Source organism: Schistocerca gregaria, chromosome 2 (assembly GCF_023897955.1).
Source record: "Schistocerca gregaria isolate iqSchGreg1 chromosome 2, iqSchGreg1.2, whole genome shotgun sequence".
NCBI lineage: Eukaryota > Metazoa > Arthropoda > Insecta > Orthoptera > Acrididae > Schistocerca > Schistocerca gregaria.
This window is the reverse complement of record NC_064921.1, coordinates 429,098,444-429,125,310: the sequence shown is the minus strand read 5'-3', so window position 1 is coordinate 429,125,310 and position 26,867 is coordinate 429,098,444. Positions and strand designations below refer to the sequence as shown.

At 37.7% G+C, this 26,867-nt stretch overlaps 1 protein-coding gene across 1 annotated transcript in view; it reads right to left on the bottom strand.

Annotated features, from left to right (window-relative positions):
* The window catches only part of LOC126324352 (mitochondrial dicarboxylate carrier-like), a 171,251-nt gene extending 156,836 nt beyond the window's left edge, over nt 1-14,415 (bottom strand). The window contains exon 1 of the mRNA XM_049994957.1: nt 14,310-14,415. The gene's annotated coding sequence lies outside the window, so the exon portion shown is untranslated. The remainder of the gene's footprint in view (nt 1-14,309) is intronic.
* Between the last annotated feature and the right edge of the window lie 12,452 nt (nt 14,416-26,867).

Here is a 26,867-nt window from a genome sequence, read left to right as displayed (position 1 = left end):
ATTTTCAGTGGATACACACAGTCATGCTCCCTGTGTATGCCAAAGCTTAAGATAAGGGAAGAGCTGCTAGTTGGCTGCATCGTGAACATTTTCTGCAACATAGCACACCATTGTACAAACATTTTTCCCAAGTTACACAACGGCTCCAAGAAACAGGTACCCCCATTGTGAGGAGGCAGGATTTTGGTACTTCACAGCAATGCCACACACCTGAATTTGAAGATGTTGCACCACATCACATCGAAGAGGACCCATCAATGAGTACTCGAACAGCTGTGCCATACAAAGAGTGTTAGTCACAGTATTGTCTGGGATGTTCTGTATGAGCAACAATTACATTTGTACGAGCTACAAAGGATGCACACTATGGGTCCAGCAGCTTTTCCATAACACGTTGCCTACTTACTGCCCATGCTTCCTGCACAACTGTATCAAGATACTCCTGTTTCCATGTTGAGTTCTGTTCAAAATGTGATTTCACTAGGGACTCTGTTCTGAATTTATGAAACAGCAATGTCTGTGCAGATGAAAACCCTTGTACCATGTGGTGTGTTTGGGAATTTCAGCACTGGTTTGGTATTAACATGTGGGCAAGTATTCCAGATGGTTATGTGATTGAGCCATACCTCCTTCTACCCAAGCTAACTAGTTCTGCACACTTGACCTTCCTACCAAACATATTGGACCCATTATTGGAAGCTGTACCACTGAATGTCCATCAGAAAATGTGGTTTCAGCATCATGGTGCACCACCTTACTTATCATGTGAGGTTAGGAGACATCTCAGCAGGTGATATGGTGGAAGATGGATAGACCAAGGTGGTCCAACTGCTTAGCCACCATGATTTCCATATTTAACTCCTATGGACTACTTCTTGTGTGTTTGTGTAAAAAGTTTACTTTATGAGACTCCTGTCGAAACAGAGGAAGATCTATTGGCTCAAGTTCTGGCCACTACACTAGAAACTGAAGAGCCACCAAGCGGTAATGAGAATTTGATGAGAACATGCTTTGTAGGTATAAAGTCTGTAGCAACATTAGTGGTCACCATCTTGAGCCACTATTGTAATGCATCAGTCCTGTTCTGTACCTACAGTATGCTTGGTTCATTTATGTTTTGAAGTAATTTAAACATGTAATGTTCAAGTGTAAGTACAGACAAGTGTGCTTAAGTGATAAATGGATATTTTTTTATGTTTCCTTTCAAACTATTACCTAATAATTGTATTGTGTCATGCCTAATTCAGTTCCTCAAGCATAAATGGATGACTTAAACATCTGAATTGAAACTGCCATAGAAAGGAAATGACATATTTCTGGAAATGGCTTCCTATTGAAAACATTATGTACACTCCCCTCTGCAAGTCCTAGAAGTTTGCAACAGCATTTTCCAAACACCCTGTATATCACTCAAGCAGAGACTATGAAGATGACAAGCACAGCTTGCATAGTGGAATTTGAGCAGTCATTCTTTTGATGTTCCATATTTAATTGGAACAGGAAGGAATCCTTACTGAAGTCCTGGCAAGAGTCTCAGCCTCCACAGCTGACATAATAATGTGTGAAGACATGGATATTAACACAGGTTTCGAAGGTGAAATCAGTGCTAATTTCATAAATATTTTGAGCATTTTTGGCATGGCATGAGTAGTTAACATTGCTGCTAGGGTATCAAAGAAAGACAGACTTGATGAAATCCACAAAGCTGTAAGTCTACAAAAGAAAGTTCTCAGAAAATAAAAGTACATATTTCTTGTAGGGCACTGGCAAATCAAACCTGTCATGAAGCATACATAGAAATCAATGTAGATGCTAAGTTCATTAAATTTTGTCCAATGTTTAAATTAATTTTTGAGATGACATTTACAAAACTATGCACTTCAACAACAGTGGGTAAGGAAAATAGATGGGCAACTGTGGGTATCAGAAAGATGATGATGATGATGTTTTGTTTGTGGGGTGCTCAACTGCGCAGTTATCAGCGCCCGTACAAATTCCCGACCTTTGCTCAGCCCAATCTCGCCACTTTCATGTATGATGATGAGATAATGAGGACAACACAAACACTCAGTCATCTCGAGGCAGGTGAAAATCCCTGACCCGCCGGGAATCGAACCTGGGACCCCATGCTCGGGAAGTGAGAACACGATCGTGAGACCATGAGCTGCGGACATATCAAAAAGACCTCTCAGAGAGTTCAATTTCTCATTTCTTTACAAAAGCATTACACTAATTCACAGTTGCTTGATTACATCACAAGAATAAAAATGTACAAGAAAGTACTGCTTGTTGCAGAATAGATCATTCAATAACAAAATAACACATAATGCAGAAAATAAAACCAAATTATTAATGGATCTTATAAAACATGAAACTGCAAAAAGTAGGTACAAATATAACAACATGTAAATCAAAGATGGGGGTAGGATAATGGAAAATCAACAGTTAAGGACTATTACTCAGATGCCTCAGACAAGCTGAACAAAAATCTTCCTGAAACATGTGTAGCACCCACAATCACTTATACAACAAGTATGATGGTGTTGTTTGCCACAGCAGAGCTTGATGTCAGGAAGATATTACACAAATTAAAAATAAGAAGTCATCAGGCACAGGTGAGCTACCAGTCTCTGTTGTGAAGTTGTGCACAGGCAATATACAAGCACCATTAATGAACATAATAAATGAGTCCTTTATTTCAGGTGTTTTTCTATAGTACCTAAAGCATGCATGAGTTGCCATTTCTAAACAAGGTAATGTGAAGAGTACTGAATATTACAAACCAGTTTCACTAATGTCCCTATTCTGAACAATAACTGAATCAATCATTAAAAATGTACTAATACATTATTTGAATAAATACAACCTTTTAAAAGCACAGTTTGGTTTCTGAAATGGGAGGAGCACAATATCAGCCTTTACAGATGTCACAAAAGTGGTATTTGCAGCTCCTGACAAGGGTGGCTGTGTTACAGGCATATTCTTAAATGTGTTCAAGAATTCTGACACTGTTGACTATAAAATACTACTACACAAGCGAGAAGCACTAGGTGTAAAAGGAATGAAAAATGAGTAGTTTCAGTCTTATCTGGGAGGCAGGGTGCAAATGGTAGTAATAGTTCACTAATCGGCTGATGATAATTTTATAGTAAAACAAAAGTTAAACAAGAAACATATAAACATTGGTATTCCTCAAGATAGTATAGTGTGTCCACTTCTATTGTAAATATACACCAATAACTTTCCAGACTGTATAAGCCACAAGGAAAAAGTTTTCTTTGCTGATGGCAGAAACAACACAGCCACCGATAAAAGCACCAAACTCCTGTTAGAGAAAAAAAAGAAAATCCTCATAGATGAAAATGACTGAACTGTATGTAATAAATTACCCTCCCCCCTTAACTGAATGATCTTTTTTCTCAAATTGTGTTCCAAAAAATAATATTTTTTGTTAATGAAAAACATCCTATAATTAATGACATTACATTCTGAGTTAACTTGTACACTGGACTTTCACTAAAATAGCCTGAAGGCTGAAAACATTTTTTAGATTCTGTGTAGCTGCAAAGTCCAACCGTGTATTTCACAATGGTTTCCTGTGAACATAAGCCAGGGAGGAGCTGGCTGGAGAATTGTAGATGTATTTATCTCATACCACTGGCGAGCACTTGTCACTCAACTGATGAATTGTCGTCACTTTCTGTCTCTAATGAAGTAACATTATCTTCTCCTTCACTTCCTGAGCCACTCAATTCAATGTCAGATTGAGGATCTCTCAACATTACATTCTCCTTCACTTCCTGCGCCACTCAATTCAATGTCAGATTGAGGTTCTCTCAGCCATCCTTTTGAAAGCATTGCCTAAATAACAATACAAGAGAGAGTTTGAAAGCCTATATTTTGTTGACGAGTATCCAAAGATGCAACACTAAAGATGATATATAGTGGTGACCACCTCAACCAAAACATGACAACCAGGCTACAAATGTATTGCTAGATGCTCTGTAGTGGCTAAACACTTGACTGTCAGTGCTTTGGACATAAACTGGGTTTTACTTTTTCAAAAGTCTGTTCTTAAATTGTCTGAGTATACTTGGAATTTTAAGTTTCTGTCAAAATAATAAAAATGAGATAACTCAGGGTTTTATATTAAGGGGTTAACATCAAACATATAGAAAACAAACCATATGCAATTCAGCATAGAGAAGGAAAACAACTCTGCTTCATTAAACATAAATAATAATGATACAGATTGTGTAGCAAACACAAAGTTTTTAGGGACAAATACTGACTGTCAGTTAACATGGAATGAATGTATAAAGATATTAGAATAAAAAATGTCAACTGCATGTTATTCTCTCATCAGTTTGTAACAGCCAATGTTTCCTTTTTTTTTACATGAAGTGGTAGTGGGCTCATGGTAAAGAACCATTTAAAAAGCTGGACATCCTTACTGCAGCATGTGAGTATATCTACCAATCTGTAGTACAAATCATGAAAAACATTACTCCGTAAGAAATGCATACTACACAATTAAAGATTACTTATAGGACTCACAGTAGTGGTGAATAATGAAAGGGAACAACTACATCACAATGTTACATTATAATATACGATCACAACATAATGCTTTACAAGAAAATCTTGTGCCAAGATCTATAGTGGTTGATAGTAATGTCTTGTCCTTCTCCTGATTTCAACATAACACCCATCGCGTAGCAATACTGACTCAGTTTTTCAGGTGAATGGAAGAGTTTATTTTTATTTATTTATTTCATTTATTTTTTATTTTATTTATTTATTTCAAGTTCTGTAGATCCATAGGAGAATATATCTGTGGATAGAATGAGTCAAATTTTTACAAATTATTGTTTAGTGCAAAGTACAGTGTTCTTCTCACACAAATAACAGGAACAGAATACATTTCAGTTTAAATTACACCATAGATAGTCAAAGAATGATGATAATGCCATACAGGCCACAAAAATAGATTTAAGCATACTCAGGCGGTATTGTGCATTTTGGCTTAGAAACTCGTCTGTACTATAATAAGAATCATCTACAAAGACCTGCCTCAGCTTGGTTTAAACTTGGGTATGTTTCCAACCAGTTCTTTAATTATTGGTGGAAGGGCATTGGAAATCTGGGTGTCACTGTATAAAACACCCTTCTGCACCATGTTCTTTGTTTTTAGATCATAATGAATATCAATTTTTCTCTAGTGTTATAATTGTGGCACAAACAATTGATTTTAAGTAAGTTGCTATTTTTTGAAACAATGCACATCAGGGAAAAAATATATTGAGCAGTTGTAACGATTTGAAGATATCTAAATAGATTTCTGCATGAGTGCCTAGGATGTACTCCACAGATAATTCTTATGTCTCACCGTTTGCCTATTGTTGTAGGTTGTTTGCTTTATTCAGAAGAATATGGTGACTTACACTGTCAAAAGCTTTTGACCAGTCACAAAATATTCTAACTGTCAGCTTATTATTATTTATGGATTCTAAAACATTGTCAACAAATGAATGTATTGAATCCTCAGTGGATACCAATTTTTGAAAGCCGAACTGGTTACTGCTGAGGGTGCTGTATTTACTAAGATGCTCAGTCATTTGGTTGTGCATCAATTTCTCTAGTACCTTAGAAAAAAACTAATAGTAATGAAATGGGTCAATAATTTGTAGCATCAGTCTTTTCTCCTTTTTTATGAATTGGTCATATAAGTCCCTATTTTAGCCTGTCATGGAATATGACTTCCTCCAGTGACATATTACTAATATGGTTGATGATTGTAGTTATTTCTCTACAACAATATCACCCCATTTGATTTTTGACTGTTAAGAAATGAGTGTTGAAAATATTAGCCAGTATTTCAGGATCATCCACTGTACTGCACCCATTTCTTAAACTAGTAAGTCGTTTGGCAGCTGATCTTTCCCCAAACTCACTTTCCACATAATTTTCATTTTGTTATCAGATTTATCAATTTTCTCTTTTAAGTACATGCTTTTTGATTGCTGCATCAGTTTCCTTAATATCTTAGAGTACACTTTATATTGCCCCATCATTTCAGTATTTTTAGACAATCTGGCTGACACAGACAATTCTCTTTTTGTTTTCTATGAAACTTTAATGCCCTGGGTAATCCATGGCTCAGATGTCATGTTAAACAAGGTTTCTCTGACTCTTTTCTTTGGAAACACTTCCTCAAGAAGACTTGTTATTTGATTAATAAATACATCTGTTAATAAATACATCTGTTGGATTATATACTTCAAATCATTCCACTAACTGTAGCTTCGGCCTATACGTCTCCATTGTTTTTTTATTTATTGGTCTCACAGTTTTCCAGACAGGTTTTGGTTTTGTCTTAAAATCAAACTGAGGGATAATAAGATGTACGGCATCATGGTCTGACAGCCCACTTGAAACTTGACTGATTGTTAAGCTGCCATGCCTAGACTTATCCACTAGAACAATATCAATTAGAGTACTACAATGGTCAGTTACGCTAGTGGGAAATTCCACTATTTGAACTAATTTGTAAGAGCTCATCAATTGCTCTAATTCTATTCTGTCACTACTTTCAATCAAGAAATTTACAATGAAGTCATCTAATAATATGACTGAAATGTGTTTTTTATACAGTTTTGACAAAACTGCTTCATTCTGTTTGATGCTGAGATTTTCTGTAGGTGCTCTGTAAATTGACAAAATCACAACTGGTCTCTTACTTGCTATTAGCTCTATACCACACACTTCAAAATGTTGCTCTGTACAGAAACTCTCTAAATTCTATGTTATTTCTAACATAAATCACTGTTCCATCCCTCTTCATGATGGATCTACAATAATGGGATGCTACACTGAATCTGTTGATGCACAACAGTTGAACACCACTAGTGACATGGTGTTCAGTAAAAGAGAATCTCCGGTTGTTTTTCACATTCAATATAATTTACATCCATTATGAACTAGTCTATTGAATTTTTAAGTCCTCTTAGGCCTAGGATCTGATAGAAAATTGTGAGAGATTTAGACACATATAAATTTGCACCATTTTCAGAGCTAGGCTTATTAGGTATCAAAGTACTTTCATTGAGGACACGAATTATTGGTTTATGCTTCTGGTCTGCTACACCCTCTTCCTCTGTATGAGATTTATTAGACACTATCTTGTTAATTGTAATTGCCTGAGGAGGTTTACTAGGAGTTTTATAGTGGATCTCAAACACTACAAAGCATGTGTGGGATACAGTTCTGCAAGCAAACTGGAGTTTTTCAAGGGGCATGTTCATGGTTCAGGAGTCACTAGTAGGGGCCAATTGCATGTGCAGTTATGAAGACCAAAACTGTGTTTCATATTATAAGTTATCTGCAGCAAATCACGGGTAAATTGGAGAATGTTGCACATTAGGTACCAACTGAGTGAGGCAGTGAGTTGTTTAGACACTAACCTCGTAATCAGGAGAAAGAAGTTTGCTCTGTCTGGTCATCCTGGTAATTTTCCTAAATCACTTCAGGAAAATGCCACAATGGTTCTCCCTTCATCAAGACCATGGCCGACAGCCTGTTCTATCCTCATAAAAGCATACTTTTATTTTCTGTTTCTATGTACATTTTTGAGCTATTTATTTTCATTATATTTTGATAACAAATTTTGTATCATTGTAAGACAACCTCCAGATGGATAAATAAATAAATGTTGTATCATGCTAAGTGCTCTTTCAGTGCACTTCACATTACTGTGCAGAGTATGTATATAGACATAAACTGTTACACCTCTGTTAAAGATACTTCTGCAAAACAATGGATAGGTGGATGAATTCAGAATTGTTGGGTACTAAATAGTGTGTCATCAGTGCCCCTTTACAAGACTGGTGAATGAATAATTACTCTTTTTAAAATCAAAGGCAAAGGCCACATATCTGTAACCATGGTAATAAAAAAATCATAATTTCAGTGTACAGTGAGTTCAATGCTGAAAACATTGCCCTGTGTTAGGTTTTCATCTGGCAACAGATAAGCATGATCATTGAGCAGTGTCTGATATGAAGACAACTGAGGACCATTTTGCCCATTTAGGGAGTTCAAGGAAAGTGTACCATGAGCAAAGAGTCAGTTTGACCAACTGCAGCATGTTATTGGCCACTTACAGACACAAACTTGCCCACTTAGGCATCACTCTTTTTGTCACCCATGACACAACAGCCTGTTGGGAATATTAATTTGAACTGCGGTATTTTCCTGGCAGGCTCCTTGTGCTGCTTTGTCAGTATCCTCATTCTCCTCAATTCCCATATGTCCCAGGACCCAGCAGAAGGCCACCTCTTTTCCTGCTTGTGCAGGAGGTGGATCATGTCCTGGGTTATCTGAACTATTCTATCTCCTGGGAACATTTTCTGAATACCTGCAGACCTTTAAGAAAGTGTGTGCAGACAAGGGACTTCCCTCCTCTAAGAAGTCTTGTGTGCTCCAGTGCCTTGACCACACAGAGCTCTGCACAGTACACCAAGAAGTTTCTGGGTAGGCAGATTTTATGATAAAATCTAAGATAACAGAATACCCAGCATTGTTGCCTTGCTTTGAACCAGTGGTAAAAACCACCAAGTGCTTGTGATGTCTGTATGACAACAGAATGTGACAGTGAACACTCTGGGCATAAATTGTTTGTTGTGATTTAGTTATAGTCCTGTTCATCTGTCATGTATACTGTGTCTTGCCTGCTTCAGTTTGGTCCTTTGGTTAGATTACTTCTGTCTTCAGCCCAATTTACAGATCTTGACTAGAGCTTGAAAATTCTTAGAGAGTAATTTATATAGGCTGATAACATGAACAGAATCAGTTCTAAACTTTGTGTGGTTCAGTATTTTATGTTTTTCCTTGAGTGATTAGTTCATTTCTGTGGTGTACCTTCTCAGTCTGATCCTTTGCAAGTCTTAGGATGTAAAAGCTGAATTAATGCAAGAGGGATGTCATTACACTTTAGTTTGTTAATTATAAATTTATGAGTTACACAATCAAAGGCCATACAAGGTCACAAAGTACATGAACAGAATAGTTTTTGTTCCATGTTCAAATCACAATGGGGTAACCACTTGTCAGTACAGCTCAATTTGGGCTATTCAACCTTTGCAAAATGTGAATGATCAGAGACTGGAGGTTTCCTGGAACAAAATACTTATTTGCAGCAACTGTATTGAAAGAAGAGGATGAAAAGGGAGCATGGCAATTATTACTGTCTGTCAAGTATTGATCAGAATGTAAACTATGAGGTAAATCATTCTTGAATTACAAATACTTGAGAGGAAATCAGTACGCAATTACTACTCTGATCCAGAGTGACAGGATCAAGAATGGAACGTAAAACATGTAACATATAAAAAGGCATAGCACAGAATAAACAGTAACAGAGACTAATGGTATCATTAGTATATTATTAGAAAACACAGCACTCTTAGTGTTAGGAGCAGAAGCTGCTTGACAGCTATGATCCACTTGCTACCCCATGATCAAGTGACACTACACTACTAAACACACAAGCACCACTGGTTGGTGTGAACTTGACAGTCGAATGCAACAATAACACATAAACATTTAGCAGATGTTACTGCACTGTTAAGACTTCATTTGTAAGGTCATTTATGGCTCTGTAGATAATCCCCAGTGAAATAGAAAACTAAGGTGTGGTTATAAAAAACATACTCTGGAATGTATCAAGTGGAAAGTCTGCAGGACATTTTTGTACAACAGCTGTGTTAAAGGAAATTCTCAATCAACACATGTTAATACTATTAGCAAAGATCCACACAGATTTGTCCATTTTGATGAATATTATGAAGCTTATAAAAAGACTTACACTAAGACACAAAGAAATTTTTTGTGAGAAACATGACTGCTCAGTTATCAAACAAAGTTGGGAGCAAATGGAATATAATTAACAGAGAAACAGGAAAACCATCAGACAATAATGGAAAATCCCTAAAGGCCAAACTAAACAACAGAGCAATAGAACATCCTCCAGCTGTTAGAAGTACTTTTAACAAATATTTTACCAATATACTCTATAGATTTACACAAAATAACAAGGGTGATCCTCAACAAAGCCTACAGTTGCTTAGCGGAAAAAAAAGACTCCATCATTAACTAACTCATGTTATTTGTGTCCTTCAACAAAGTAAGACATAGTAAAAGTGATAAAAAATTGATAATGAATAAATAAATAAATAAAATTTAAAGTTAATAACAAATGAAATGGACTATCCGCTTTGCCACCTAGTTAATTCATGTCTGATGAAAGGTAGTTTTCCAAATAGAATTTAAATAGCCAGTATTATGACTATACAATAGTGGAGATCCTGTGTACTGTGTCACATATGGACCAGACAGCCTACTGCCCATTATCTCAAAAGTTGTTGAAAAGAAAGTATACATTAGGTTTACTGCACATTTTGAAAGAAACACATCAAAGACAAAAGGCAAGTTGAATCCAAAAAGAAAAATCAATGGAGTCATCAGCATTTGAATGTATATGTATAGTCTCAGTCTCAGAGGGATTAGATTAAGGTCAAAAGCCTCTAGGTATATTTTGTGGCTTGTTGAGAGCTTTTGACCCAGTTAACCATGACATACTAGTAAAGAAACTTGATCACAATGGATTTAGAGGAACTGCTCTTAGTATCATTAAATCATACCTGTAAAATAGACAACAAGTAGCAGAAATACAATAAAAAAAAAGAAAGATATATTTCTCAGATTTTTAATAAATAAGTCACAGTGTATCACAATCTGTGTTTTTTCTATCTGAATGATTTACTTCTGAACACTGAAAGTGAAATGATTTTTTTTACAGATTAAACAATAATCATTACATTCACAAAATTGTTTGATACCATGACAAAACGCAAAGTGATACTTAAGTCTATCACCAAGTGGCCTGAAAACAATATGTTAATTCTGAATAATGAGGAAATTAAAACAATGCTACTTAAGAAGAACAACAAAAGGAGAATAGAGGAATCATCACAATTGAAAGAACTGAATATGAGTATAGTCCAAAACACAAAGTTCATAGTGTTCATAATAGATAGCAGCAAGTTTTTACTGTGGGAAAAACACAATGCTACCATAACAAGGAAACTAACTTCAGCTGTATTTATTCTCCAAAACATAAACCACTAGTAGCATTTGATGCTATGAGAATAGAGTATTTCTCATATTTTAATGATGTCATGACCTATGGAATAGAAATGCAGTCACTTGAGTGATGCAATGAAAATCTTCAAACTAAAAAAAGTAACTATCAGAATAATGGACATTGCTGAAAGAACAGACAGCTGTAGGCTACTAGTTGAGAAACTTAAAATTTTAACTTTTTACTGTATGTATGTATAAAAATACTAATCTTTGCATGAGGACACAAAAACAATATTAATAAAAGTGAAAATATACATAGTATTACATAGTCAAGTCATTTAAAAATCTGGGCATAATGTTGCAAAGTTATATGATGTGGAAGGAGCATGTGAAAACTGGTAGAGAAGAAAAATAGTCGACTTTGGTTTATTGGGAGAATTTTAGGAAAGAATGGTTCACCTGCAAAGGAGACTGCATGTAGGATGTTGGTGCATCCTATTCTTGAGTACTGCTTGAGTATTTGGGATCCATGCCAGGTCAGATTGAAGTAAGACATCAAAGAAATTCAGAGGCGGACTTTTAGATTTGTTACCAGTAGGTTTGAATAACATGTAAGTGTTATGGAGATGCTTTATGGACTCAAATGGGAATCACTGGAGGAATGGTAATGTTCTTTTCAAGAACCCCTATTGAGAAAATTTAGAGAACTGGCACTTGAAGCTGACTGCTATTCAATTCTACTACTGCCAACATACATTACATGTAATTACCATGAAGATAAGTTACAAGAAATTAGGGCCCATACAGAGGCGTAGACACTCATTTTTCCCTTACTCTACTTGCAAATGGAACAGGGAAGGAAATGACAAGTAGTTGTAAGGGTATTCCCTGCCACACACAGTATGATGCCTTGGAGATTATCTATGTATATGTAGATGTAGATGAAAGTTAATAGTTCTACAACACAGCCATGCTTGAAGAAAGTACTGCTTATACAGCAATAAAACTATGCAACTATTTATTAATTGATGTTTCAAGAAGCAGCTTGAAAGAGAAATCTCAGCAAATGATAAAAATATTGCTTATAGAAAATCCTTTCTATTCAGTCAATGAAAACATTAAATGCAAAAAATGGAAGTAGGCATGCATAGGTAGGTGGGTAGCAATTTCTAGGTGTGTTCTTATGTATGCTGTAACAGAAATAAAATGTGTACAAAAGGTTGACAAGAAAATAAAAAATGTGTAATTTACATGATGCCATTAATTTTAAAACTAATATGCCCATGAAAATTAAATAGTGCATGTTATTATTATTTCATAAAATTGACAATATGAGCATGTACCTTCCTCTGATGCATGTATGTACATCCAAAGCAGCTAAATACATTTAACCTTCAGACACCAGACCATACAAATAAACATGCTGTTTAATGTAATAATGGAAAATCTAAGTACACTAAAATAATAAGGAGACACAAATGCACATAGAAATGGAAAAAAATATCTTGTATGAAGACACTGTTGAAAAAGAGAGAAAACATCCAGAAGAACTCACAAAATTAAAATCTTCCCTTCTACTTTTGGCAGAGAAATAGACACTAGACTGAAGCTACTGGGCATTACACACAGCCCAAAAATTAAAGGAATTGTGAGACCAGATGTATGAATGTGACCAGCATAGAACCATTACCAAATTTGCAACAATAATGTTTTTTTTTTCATTGTCTACCACAATGAAACTGATGCGGATAAAAGCTAAATTGTAAGTTAACACATATAAATATTTTGAAATCCTAGTGAACATAGGAAAGCCTGCTGAGGTGCTACATGAGTAACAGTCTGAGACACAGCTCCACTGCCTGCACCTGACGAAAAAATCCCTGAGCCCTGCCCTTAGCACACTTCCAATTAGATGCCTTGGAATGGGCATGCACATGAACAAGAGAACTTTCCGTTTCCCACTACTGTGCAGGTACGTCAGGACTTCCTCGTCTATGAGGTCAACACATGAAGTGGCCTACAGTGATACCATCAGGGCCAGCTGTGGTTGAGGTGATCTCACACACCACCACAATCCCTGCCACTCATCCTGAGTAGTGTTGACAACAACTGGGCTTGTAGCCACAGACTTGGCCCCTGCACAGATGATCAGCAGAAGTGCTAGCAAGAACCATGTCTCTGAACATGCCTCACCATGTCACAGCATCAAGATTTTGCCCAGAATAGGAAAGGCTATATGATGACATGTAACTACTGCAGGAGAATGAGGAGTAATGTGGTTTTCTTGCTATCAGACAGCCAAGTACACCATTCCATTGCACATACTACTTCCCATGCTTTGTGAAGTCATAAGTTACTTCATGGACAACTCCTGTGTTAAACAAATCAACACAGATAGTAGTTTCTCCTGAACAATGTACTCCATTCCCCAATACCAAACTATAAGGGATAGTAACAAATTGGATGTTCAACATATTCTCATGTTACATAATGCAGGCATGAAGTGCATCAAATATTACTCTCTAAAAATGTATTGCAGGATTAATAAAAAGAAAAAAGTAAGAACTTGTCACATATATTAATAAGCATTTTCACTAGCTTACAGTGCAGTTCCAATTTTAATCTCTTGGAAAATGAATCTGTCACCACTGACTAACTATGAAGATAGTGTGGGAGATATATAATTAACTTTGTATTACTTTTCTGCATCTTAGTGAGTAAATTAATTAATATCTCTAAAAGATTGTAAGTGACACACTTAGACTGAGAGAGTCGTGGGGTGGGGGAGAGGAGGGAGGAGGAGGGGAGGGTTGGGGGACAATACTCTTACGCATGTGAATAAGAGAGTCCAAAATAATTTATGGCTGTAGTGATATGTAAAATAACCAGTAACTGCTTTTCTTATGTCTTATTTTATGATGTAGACTGAAATGCTGTTATTGTACAGACATTTCCTAAAGTATGTTCTTCAAGAAGTGCTCAGTCATTAAGTGGTTTATCAGTAACTACTTTTTTTCTGAATAGTATCTATGAAGCACACGAGAACTATGAAACTATATTCAAGAATATTTGTTAATCATGTGACATTTATGACATAGTGGCAACATACAGTAAAACTGACAGATAATTTAGCACAAAATTTGTATTACAGAAGTTATGAAACTGACCTTAACAATTCAGATCAGTAGTCGGGATGCAATTCTAAGACACACTCCATATTATGCACTTGAGACAGAATGGTAAAGAGGAATGATCATTATCTAACCACATTCTATCTGTGGCTGTATATTAAGAAACTCATGCTGTTGCTTCTTATCTATGTGTGTAAAAGTAAGTGCAAACAAATAATGTAGAACAATGGGAGTAACACATCTTCATTTATCTCCTGTTCCTGCAAGCTTGTCACTGCTAGCTGTGCTGGTAACCCTGATAAATACATAATGCCAAGAAGAATACATGATTTACTTATAATAATTCTCACATTTATTTCCCTGTTATTTATCATTATTGATATGTGTTACTAATTGTAAAAATCTGTCCCACTTGAGCTATGATTAATACAACCACAATACAAGAACCAACAATAATTTTCATTTATAGTTTCTTTCTTCGTCTGGAGTTCAGTTGGTGTTCTTTATTTTTGGTTGAAGATCCTCATCAAGCTCTCACTGGATATAAAGCAACAAACAGCAATTCCAACATATAAAATATCTGTTAATAACTATTCCTTCTGCAAATCATCTAAATATTTAGATTCAAGGCTTAACAGATTGTTGTGATATAATAATTATCACTGCAGTGACATTGATATTGAAGTAGCAATGAGAGATAAACAGCAGCTACTTAATGCAGGTGAGGGACATTACAGTTTTTATTTCCAGAGAAGTAACTTTTCAGTCAGTGCTACTATGTTAAACATGATAGTTTTTTGCAACGTAGTTACAGCAAATTATTAATGCACCTGGTTGGCAAAGAACCACAAATACTGTATCTGGTGAAGTTAGAGAATGGTTTTATTCAAATGGATTCAGTCTTAATTCTGACAAAAGACAATTCATTCATTTCCATACCAGCAAAAAACTGCAGGGACAAATCAATATTAAATGTAATGCAAAATAATGTGATGTTCCAGCAAAAAACTGCAGGGACAAATCAATATTAAATGTAATGCAAAACCTAATGAGTGCAGAACCTTGTAAGTTTCTCAATGTACATATTCATAACAATCTTAAGTAGAATGATCATATCCTACACCTTCAAAAGTAGCTTAGATCAGCCTCTTATGCAGTCGAATGCTGTATCTATTTTTGATACTGAGGCAGTCAAAACTATAAACTTCAGTTACTTATACTCACTACTATTTTACAGCAATATATACTCCATGAGCAGTTTCAGAAAACTGATACAACTAAATTATACAAGTATGTGGAAGACAATCTCTCAAAAATGTTTTTATAATATTTACAAATGTTCCATGTGTCCAAAGTTCATCACATGCCAAATATCTAATCAGCAGTTTGCTTGTGCCCATACCCAACACATAATATCAGGATTGCTGGTAAGAATAGCTGTTATAAAGTGATGTTCCAAGGCTTCAAGGTTCTGTGGTAGAAGTGGAACGTACATGTTATGTTTAGTCTAACTCCACAAGAAAAAATCACATGGCATCAAGTGCGGTGATCGTGGTGGCCACTCAAATAGTAGGATGGTACTGGGATATACACTGCTCAGAAGAATTCAACAATGTAAAAGAAACTCTGGAAACTCATTATTACTAGTTCACCTATATTTCTCTTTATCTTTCCATCTAACTGTGATTGCATCGGATTATGGTTTGGTATCCCACATATTTTAGGAATATATTACACACAATGCAACAGGACACTGACCAATAGCTTTTGCTGGTAATATGGTTGCACAGTATGAATAAAATTACACATAACAGAAAAAGAAACTGTATCTGTAATATGGGCATTTAAGAAATTTGGATACCTATTAGCAGTAAATGAAACATACACACTGACCATAGTGCATTAACATTCCTACTGAAAAGTAAAATACACCGTGGTAGACTCACAAAATGGGGCTGTTTTTGTACAGGCGTTCAGATTTCCTATTACATACATAAGAGAACAGGATAACATACTACCAGATGCACTATCTAGACTACCTCTGGGCCTTCAGTCAAGCCAAGGAAAAAAAAGAAGGGAAATTTGCACTTTATTTTTTAAATGCTAATATCATGAAAAAGACAGGAGAACATTCTGTTACAATTTACAAAAAGAACCTCAACAAGATGTATGTTTAAGAATTCAAACTGATGACTTACAACAAAACAACACAAACACCTATGGCCAGTAGAAATTGCACAATGGAATCTTATTCCACAAGAAGAACAAAGCAGAAAAAAGGTTACTATGTATACAAGATAGCATCTTCTTCTTCTTCTTTGCCTTCAGCATTTTTCCCGCATGCCTGTGGGGTCCACTACATGGGTCCATTGTCTCCATATCGCTGCATCATGGGCTGCATCTGGGTGGATGTTCACACATTTAAGGTCTTTATGAATCGTATCAGCCCAGCGTTGCTTAGGACATCCTTTGGGTCTACTGCCAATGACTTCAGGTGTGTAACCCAACTTGGCAATAGAGTCATCACCAGCCCGTAAAACATGCCCAAACCATTGAAGATGACTCTCACGCATCTTGTCTTGGTTTGGTGCAACACCAAACTGTTTCCTAATGCTATCATTAGAAATGTGATCTAACTTAGTGAGGCCCGCTGTCCACCTTAGCATCTTTGTTTCCTTTACACTTAAGCAGTGTTCTGTCTCAACTGTAGTTGGCCAGCACTCACAACCATACAAGACAACTGGTCAAATGACAATGCAATAGATTTTCAATTTTAAATTATCTTTCATCCTGCGGTTGCAAGTGACTCTGGTTGTTGTTTGCCACTTCATCCCGGCTGCCTGAGTCCTGGTGTTGACCTTTTTGGTGAGTCAGCTGTCAACGGTGACCATGGAACCAAGGTACTTAAACTTACTCACATGAGTCAGATCTTCAGCATTAATTGTGATGATTCCCATTTCATGTCTGCCTGATGTCATGTACTCAATTTTCTTCAAATTAAGGTACAAACCAAGTTGTGCTAACCAGTCATTCCATTCTTGAGTTAGGCTCTGCAGATCAAGCTTGTTTTCTGCTGTCAGCATCATGTCGTCAGCATAAAATTGGGTCCATGGTAATGACCACTGCAGGTCAGCTGTCAAGGTGTCCATTATGAGAATGAACAGAAGTGGTGATAATGCAGAACCTTGATGGATGCCGACTGTGATGTGGAAGTCCTTGGATAGTGTTGAGGTTGTACGGACATAACTTCTTGACTGTGCATAAAGTAAATGCACCCTGTTAATAAGCTGCTCTGGCACATCATGCTGTTGAAGTGCTAGCCAGATGAGACTGTGTGGCATCCGATCAAAGGCCTTTTCGAAATTCAGGAATGCTAGATGCAGCAGCTTGGCTTTCTCATGATGTTTCTTGACTAAGATAGCATAAATTTACTAAGTTTACTAAGTACATGCAAACATGTTATTCAATATCATGAGGCTGGAGAGGAATGGCATACATCTTTGTTGTGTTAGAATGCTGCTCTAAATTGGTTACACTAATCCACTTAAAAGAGCACTGACCAGTAGTGTGATAATTAAATTAAGATATCTTTATTTTAAAAATGTTGATAAACCTAATAACTTTTTGTCCAACAACAGAACACAGTTTACGGCCAGACGGTTCAAAGAATTTCTAGCATGGGAAAATGTAAATAATGTTTTAATTTTGAGGTACCATTTGTAAAGCAATCCCTATGAATGAGTCACGTGTGAGCTATGCGGATTATGCTGGACCTATTACCTATTGTACAAATAGACATTCAATGCGCAAATAGCAGTAGAATTTGAAAAGTTATTGAATGAGATACCATGTTCTGTCACAAAAGCCTCTCCAGTGGAAGTAGCTGGAGGGAAAGATGTGTAGAATGGCCAGAACAGAATGATAATCTTCAACAAGTATCATATGATAATATTAAGGACCTACTAGCAGGGGAGGCATCAGAAAGGAAGAAAAGGTGGGAGAGTGGTACCCCTGTACAATAACAGAGACGAGGCTTAGTTTTAGTTGAAAATCATAAGAAAAGTATCTGTACCTGTTATCTTCATGTGTGTTTAGCAGTAAGAGTGAATGAAGCCTAACCTTTCCTTGGTTTCTCCTCTATAGATGCCTTACCGGTGGCCACAATGTCTGACCCAATGATAATGAAATGGTAAATGCTATACCTGACCTACTAATGGGTTCAAAAGTACACATTTTTCTTTGGATTATAGGGTAAGGAAGGAAATTCATGTAATTGTTTTTTGGGTTTTGTACATCATAATGTTAAATTTTGTAGGGATTTTTTTCTTTCCTTTCCTTTTAAACCTCACCTGGGGAGAGTTACCATCTTTTCTATGGTAAGGTAGCTGTAGTTTGAATAAGTTTTGTAGGAAAAGGCATTGTACTTTACTTATTTTTGGATATTAAAATTAAATGGCATGAGTTACATGAATATTTTTTAGAGAAGGGTAGTTGTACTAAGTTGTTGAGTAGAATCCATTCCCATTCTACAAAAAGAAGGAATCATCTCCAAACCCCTTGAATAATAAGGTGTATGATCTTAGCACCATACTCTTAAGTTTCCTTGTTCCTTCTGTTCCTCTTTAGAAATCAACATATGTAGCTCCACTACACTTTCCGTCATCAGTCCATAGTAGTGGTTAGGGATCACTTTTCAGGGCCTGAGCTGGTGGAGTCCATTCTGCAGAATCAACAAACGGCACTATTTCTCACCCACCAGTGAAGAACAGGATGTATACCCTGACAAGGAAAAAAAAATCCTGGATTTCTTGGTTAAAAATACACTTTCCCCTGGGTGAAAACACACTCTTTCTGTGTTAAGTGACAGTATATTTTACCTTGGATTGCCATGGAATGAAACTGATATTATTCCAGTGTTGTGAGATTTTTTCTGATTCATTGATGTCATTGTATTCCTATTTGGCTAGGTGAATGACATCATGGGTTTCAGATTGTAAAACTTCTCTTACAGACAGTTCGTTCATCTTGGCTAAAATTTTAATATTGGGTAGAAGCCTATTTTGTAATTCTTTTACAAGCTTCACTGTAAAGCCAATGCATCATTTTGTTACCAATTTGATAGTCTCCTCAAATAAGTTCAATTTGCTAGCATAGGTTATAAAAGCACAGCCGAGTATAGTATAGGGATTAAGATCACTTTCTTGAAGAGATGTAGTTAGGATGTTCATGGTAATATGAGGCCTATAAATCACTCTTTTGCAACCTGATCGAAAAAGAAAAGAAAGCGTGTCCAACGATTTTGTGTGACTGCAGTTTGCACTCTCAAATGCTTTCATGACTGTTTGAACTTAACTAAAACACTTTGCAAATAAGTGAAACAAATTGCTTAGATTTCTGAACATAGAATGGAGCAGTTCCACTGTGCAGAAATTTTCTCTAATATGACCAATAGAGAAATGCAATTTCAGTTCACTCAATCATGTAAAATACGACAGACTGCTGGACATATGGAAAGCCATTGCATAGCACATTAAGTATTTTCAGTGGTGCTTTGCCACAATTTATTACTTCAAATATTTCTCTGTATTCGTCTTGGCAACTTGGAGACAGACAAAACCAGTTATAAGTTTCTCTTATCATATATTCTATGTCTCGGGGTACAGTGTCTTCTGAAGCACGACCCAACGCTAGTTGTAAAGAATGACATATGGAACATACAGGTATGACATTTGGCAGTCCATAACCAGTTTTTAAAATTTTGTGTAGACCATTATTCACTCCTGTCATAACTGACACGCTGTCTGCACCTATTCCAGTCAAGTTTTCAGTTTCCAGGATGTGGTCTTTTAAAGTTACTACTATTGAATCGGCCTGACCTTTCGCATTGGCTTTTTCGACAGGATTAAGAGATAAAAATGTTGATAGTTTGTTTTGTGATTCAGTATAATATCTTACTGCAACTCCTAGATGTTTTAAAACACTTATTTCTGTGGATTCGTCAACCAGTAGACTAATTTTTTCGTTATCGATATCAGTTCACAGTACTTCCTTGAAATGTGGACCCAACACTTCAATTATTATCTTTGAACACTTAATTTGATGTAATTATAAATCTGTGGTGGATTTAGAGTCAGAAAATATATCTTTACATAATTCTTGTAGATGTTTCATGGTCAAAACTGAACAATGTTCTGCAATGAACAATGCAAGTGACACTTCTACAGGGTGTCCCACTCGAAGGAGGCCCCACGTACAAACATTTGCTTAAATTACAGTTAAATGCTTTGCAGAAAAAGCAGGAAATGAAGCGAACATGCCATATCTTGTTCATGGGAAAATTAAGGCGAATCAGAAAAGGTGCTGAAAGCGACCGCCCTCGACTTGCAAAACACAGTTGAACATGATGCTGCAGACTGTCGAATGTTGCTATAAGAACCTCTAGTGTCACTGCCTGTATTTCATGGACCTTCCAAGTTGTATGGTATGTTCCTGTAGGTGTGGCGTCATCCTGCCGGTAAAAGACAAGGGCAAGTTCTTTGTTGTACAACTAGGTCACAAATTCCCTAAACATTTTGATGTAAACTGCACTTCTCACAGTATACTTGTAAAAAATAATTAAATAAATAAATAAAAATTGGTCCGATCATGTAATGCTATGATATTGCACAGAACATGCCAATCTCCTGCCATCCTGATTTAGGTTTTTGTGATTTCCCTAAATCGCTTCAGGCAAATGCCGGGGTGGTGGCTTTGAAGGGGACAGCCGACTTCATTCCCCATCCCTCCCTAATTCAATGAGACCAATGACCTTGCTGTTTGTTCCCATTCCCCAAATCAACCAACCAACCCAATCTTTTGTGAATGCAAGGGCTGCTTGACCAGTACATGTGGATTTTCATTATACCACAAACACATGTTCTGAGAGTTTCTGTAGCTAGAAATGTGGAACCACGCCTCCTGAACTGTGTGTACTCCAATATTCCTGGCCTCTGAGCAATAAATTTCTGAAACCGCTGGCAAAATACACTCCTGGAAATGGAAAAAAGAACACATTGACACTGGTGTGTCAGACCCACCATACTTGCTCCGGACACTGCGAGAGGGCTGTACAAGCAATGATCACACGCACGGCACAGCGGACACACCAGGAACCGCGGTGTTGGCCGTCGAATGGCGCTAGCTGCGCAGCATTTGTGCACCGCCGCCGTCAGTGTCAGCCAGTTTGCCGTGGCATACGGAGCTCCATCGCAGTCTTTAACACTGGTAGCATGCCGCGACAGCGTGGACGTGAACCGTATGTGCAGTTGACGGACTTTGAGCGAGGGCGTATAGTGGGCATGCTGGAGGCCGGGTGGACGTACCGCCGAATTGCGCAACACGTGGGGCGTGAGGTCTCCACAGTACATCGATGTTGTCGTCAGTGGTCGGCGGAAGGTGCACGTGCCCGTCGACCTGGGACCGGACCGCAGCTATGCACGGATGCACGCCAAGACCATAGGATCCTACGCAGTGCCGTAGGGGACCGCACCGCCACTTCCCAGCAAATTAGGGAGACTGTTGCTCCTGGGGTATCGGCGAGGACCATTCGCAACCGTCTCCATGAAGCTGGGCTACGGTCCTGCACACCGTTAGGCCGTCTTCCGCTCACGCCCCAAAATCGTGCAGCCCGCCTCCAGTGGTGTCCCGACAGGCGTGAATGGAGGGACGAATGGAGATGTGTCGTCTTCAGCGATTAGAGTGACTTCTGCCTTGGTGCCAATGATGGTCGTATGCGTGTTTGGCGCCGTGCAGGTGAGCGCCACAATCAGGACTGCATATGACCAAGGCACACAGAGCCAACACCCGGCATCATGGTGTGGGGAGCGATCTCCTACACTGGCCGTACACCTCTGGTGATCGTCGAGGGGACACTGAATAGTGCACGGTACATCCAAACCGCCATCGAACCCATCGTTCTACCATTCCTAGACCGGCAAGGGAACTTGCTGTTCCAACAGGACAATGCACGTCCGCATGTATCCCGTGCCACCCAACGTGCTCTAGAAGGCGTAAGTCAACTACCCTGGCCAGCAAGATCTCCGGATCTGTCCCCCATTGACCATGTTTGGGACTGGATGAAGCGTCGTCTCACGCGGTCTGCACGTCCAGCACGAACGCTGGTCCAACTGAGGCGCCAGGTGGAAATGGCATGGCAAGCCGTTCCACAGGACTACATCCAGCATCTCTACGATCGTCTCCATGGGAGAATAGCAGTCTGCGCTGCTGCGTAAGGTGGATATACACTGTACTATTGCCGACATTGTGCATGCTCTGTTGCGTGTGTCTATGTGCCTGTGGTTCTGTCAGTGTGATCATGTGATGTATCTGACCCCAGGAATGTGTCAATAAAGTTTCCCCTTCCTGGGACAATGAATTCACAGTGTTCTTATTTCAATTTCCAGGAGTGTATAATGCGTTTGTCATTGTAATTGACATTCAGTTCGTGAACAACTGTAAAAATGTATGGATACATGCCAGCTTTTTTCACAGCTCTTTGACATGTGCTCCATGATATTCCACATTCCTGAAATAATTGTTGAACAGACTTTGCAGGAGAGGCCAAAATCGTTGAATCACACCAGTCACTTTTTTCTCCGATAATGGCGACTGTCCCCCATTGTGAAGATCCAATACCGTTCCACTGCTCTCCATCTTATGCACTAACTTTTGTATTCGGCATTTAGACGGTACATGCTGGTCACCAAACCATTGAACAATCATTCCACTGACATTTCTTAATGGTACCATTAATCCAATACTGTTTCACAAGAAACTCACGCTCTTCGACAGATCAGTGATACACTATTACTAAATAGTGAACACTGAGCTCCAGCCACACCAATGTGCGGAAACACACTGTTGCACCAAACAATGTTGCAAAGTGCAGAGTTGCCACATCAAACATCACAAATTACATGGGGCGGCAGAATTACTACACATGTTTGTGGGGCCTCTTTCGAGTGGGACACTATGTACTTTCCTGGAAAGTCTAATGTTGTTTATTTTTTGTACTGGCAAGGTCTTCTGCGCCCATTTTGTGTTTCTTGGTTTCAAAGTGTTATAAAATTCAGTTTGGCAGTAGTGACACGTATCTTTGATATCATTTCCAGGATCTAGTGTCAGCCATCCTTTAAATTCAGGTTTATTCTCCCATTACTTTATGTATTTCTGAGTGTAGCACTTCTTCTCCACTGCTAATTCCATTACACCACACTGTATTGACTCACCATACATGATGCATTAGAAAGAAATGAATATGTGGAAAAATACACTTGAGCCTAGTTTTAGTGTTAACAATGCCATCCCAAGATATCTGAACAGTTCTGAAGTAGCACAAGACAAATGCCAATTTCAGATAGCTTTATTATAGCTTTCAGAAGTATCAAACAGCTGTTCATTTTGAGTTTGGTTTTCCAGTAGAACTAAGAGTTACAACACATAAATTCTCAGGAGAAGATGCATGCAGTTTTTGAAGACACATAGTTTAAAAAGTTGTCAGAAAAATTGCTATATAAATAAACTCAGTCTCTAAACAATTTTAAAATGTCACTTTTGATGTCAAAATGTTGCTTAATCTACTAACAAAGTTGCTAAATTAACAATGCTGCATAAATGGCATGGTCAGAAAGAAACAAGAAAATACTGGCTATCATGTGGATCAGCACAAACAGGCGAGAGAAGTCGGCTTTTGTTTGAACATAGTATACAGCAATTGATGAATGAAATCGGTAGGGAGCTACAAATGCCACAATCAACAGTTTGGTGTGTTTTAAAATGAAGCTGAATATGAATCTGTACGTAATTCAAATTTCACAAGAAGTGAAATAAGAAGACTATGTCAAACATACAAATTACTGTGGCAGTTCTGGAAGTAATGGAGGGAGAAACATTTGGTGCATGTCTCATTTTTAGTGATGAAACAAACTTCCTCATACATCACAAGGATAATCACCACAACATTTGAATACGGATTACAGAAAAGTCTTTATATATAAACGAACATCATTGCAACTCACTGAAAGTTGATGTGTTCTACAAGGCATCAGAATATAAATTGTGTGGTCCAATTTTGTTCACCAAGCTATGTATTCAAAAATCATTTACCTGCAAATGTCGAGGCCACAACTTGATATGGGTTTCACGGATTGTATCTTTCAGTAAGATGGACTACTTACACTAAGGAGATCTTCATATCCCTCGCCCCAGAGGCATGAAGTCTTTTTTTCTGAAAGAGGCATTAAGGTTACTCAGATTAAAATATGGGAATTATTAGTTGTAATGCATATAAGATTAAACTTTGACTGTTGAATGCTTACAATAATGGTTAGATAGCAAAGTTTATCTGCAGCGAGAAGTGGCACGGTGTCTAGAAGTTATCAATCCTAAGCTGAGCTTCGGCTTGCTATATTTTATCGATACATGTTGGTACAATTTGTGTCACCTTATGTTTACAGCTATTAAAAACTTCAGTGACCCAACAGTTGTAGCACTATAGTAGAACAGCAAACTCGTATTGTGTGCCAATTGAAAATAAGTAGCATAATGAGAGTGCTTCAACATGAACAAATCTATGATCTGTTTCCAATTAACCTTGTTACTTCTGTGTGTAAATTATATCATAGATGCTGATTATCTCATGCACACACATGCCTGAGTTGCGTCTCTTTATAACAGACAGACAACATTCCTCCTCCTATGTACCTTCTCAACATGGCAAAAATGTTCTCCTTCCTACTTTCTCCACACCTCATACTCCACTGAGGTTGAAGCTTAACATAGCACCGACTACTTATTCTGACTTCTGTCGATACCTAAAGAATAGAACTACTGTGTCTGAGATCACTAAAACTCGGACTAAAAGGAACAGGGCTTAAACAACATAGTGGTTACAGAAAAAGTGAAGGCTATTAATACTTTAGGCTTTAAAGTGTCTCAGAGCTTCATTCTTAGCGATGTAAGAATCATGTACCTAATCCATAAGTTGGGCATATCTCCAGAGTCGTAACAAGACACGGTGGCTGTGTCATAGTTCTGACCAATCACGAGTGTGTGATTGTTTACATGAGGGTTAAATGACAAATAGAGTCTGTGGAAATTTTAAAACTGTTAATGAGACTAACAGCAATAATTCACATTATGCAATTCTTTTTTAAAGAAGGAAATATTAATGGCAACAAAGGTATGAGATTTTAAGGTATTTTAATTGTGGCATTGGTAACTGTTTTTTATGCTATCCTTTATTTATTTATTCATCTGGAAAACAATGTACTTGGTATGAATGTTGTCAGTACTTCACTCGATGCTTCTTATATTTAGTCCTAAAACAATTTTCAAAAACACTAATCCTCCCAATTACTAATAATATTCTCCTTTATTCAGATGCGTGCCATGTTTTGAGAAGTGCTATCTGTCAAGAACAATTGCACTGAGAAAGAAACCATTTGAAGTGGACTGTCACATAATATGCAGTTTATAATTGCTGAAGAACGGTGATTTACGGCAGCATCAACATGCATCAGAATTTTTCTGCTACATTTCTTCCATCTCCATTCATGTGAATCTCTTCAGTTCTGCCATGTTACCAATCCATTTTGAACAACTGCCGAACTGTTCTGATGAGTCCAATGCGCGTCACCGGAGAAGTACATCAGCTTGCCGCAACTTTTGAGGGAGCGCTCAGGGGTCCGTTTCGGTGGCACAGCTCTCTGTGCATGACCCAATCGAGCAATCAGTCAAAAACACCATCTGTGATGACAGTGGTGGCCCTTACGTGGAGTGCACCATGTACCTTGGCCTGCCAATGAGTTGCACTTACCAACAAGATCCGTCCCCGGCATATTACCTTGCCTCGGTGTCGGCTCAGTTTCGCTTGTATGAAATGAAGCTCAAATGTGCTGTGCTTTTGGCTCACAAGGAACTTACTGGTTGTCAGGGGCATGCAGTTATGGATGCCCTACAGATTTTGCTACTGACAAGATTAAAGATGATTGTGTTCTTTATTTGAACAAATGTTTTCTATTCATTACTGACATGATGACAGTTCCGTGTTAACTTATTTTTCCATTTGAATGACAGGTGTTCTGTGTTTTTTTTTCTTTTTTCCTTCCCCTTAGCCCATGTGTGATAATTGGTAGCCATCCTTGATCCTAATATTCTGAGTATTCTGTAATTTGGAGGAGGAGAGAAGAGATTAGTGTTTAAAGTCCCAGTGACAACGAAGCCCTTAGAGATGGAGTGCAAGCTTGCATTAGGGGAACGTGGAGGAAAGTGGCCATGCCCTTTTATAGGAACCATTGCGTTAAGCAATTTTGGGAAATCACGGAAAACTAAATCATGATGGCAGGAAGTGAGTTTGAACCATCATCCTCTTGAATGCAAGCCTAGTTCCTAACCACTACACTACTCTGCTCGGTGAGTGTAGAGTATTTAGAGTATTTTAGGTGGCCCTCTTTTGACTACACTGTGGTTCTTAAAAACGTGATTAATGTTTGAAGTGAATTTTTTCATGGAAGAATCTAATTGGATTTGAAATAATAATGTACATTATGCAATTCT